Source organism: Carassius carassius, chromosome 21 (assembly GCF_963082965.1).
Source record: "Carassius carassius chromosome 21, fCarCar2.1, whole genome shotgun sequence".
NCBI classification, from domain to species: Eukaryota; Metazoa; Chordata; class Actinopteri; order Cypriniformes; family Cyprinidae; genus Carassius; species Carassius carassius.
This window is the reverse complement of record NC_081775.1, coordinates 5655289-5655953: the sequence shown is the minus strand read 5'-3', so window position 1 is coordinate 5655953 and position 665 is coordinate 5655289.

Genomic DNA, 665 nt, shown 5'->3' with positions numbered 1-665 from the left:
CACACACACACACACACACACACAGACACAAAATCAATGAAATGTTTATTTTTGCTAAACACACACACAAAAACAATCTGGCGGGAAAGACAGACTAGAAAATTATGATTTTGATCACTGTGGCGCGAAATCAAATGTTGATGTTCACAGATATATAGGCTTCTAAGCACTAATTAAAAAATAGTTGCATATTAAAATGTACATTTTGAAAAATGTTCAGTAGTTACATTTTTTACTGCCAATAATTTAGTGCATTAGGTCATTTTTAGGTGGTGTGTGTGTTATGTTGTATGTGTAGAAACTGTGTTTCTAGGTCATGCGTGGATTAGTTTGTGATGTAGGTGTTGTGTATGTAGGTTATGTTTTATAGGTAGGCTAGATCATGTGTTTTATATCGTAGGCAATCGTGCATGTGTAATTTGTTTGTATGCATATATGGGTATATTCAATAATGCATTGTGATGTTGAGGTCATTTATTTGAAGTTATGCCTTGGTTATATTATCGTGTTTGTAGGTTATAAGTGTTCATTAAGTAGCCCATGGCGCCTGTAGTCCTTCGCTTTGAACGAGGGACAACAGAGGAAAAAAAAACTTTGTCTAGGATTAGTGGTCAGATTTCCTATTTCCCATACACTCTCAAGGTCTTGAACCCAATTAATGGCTA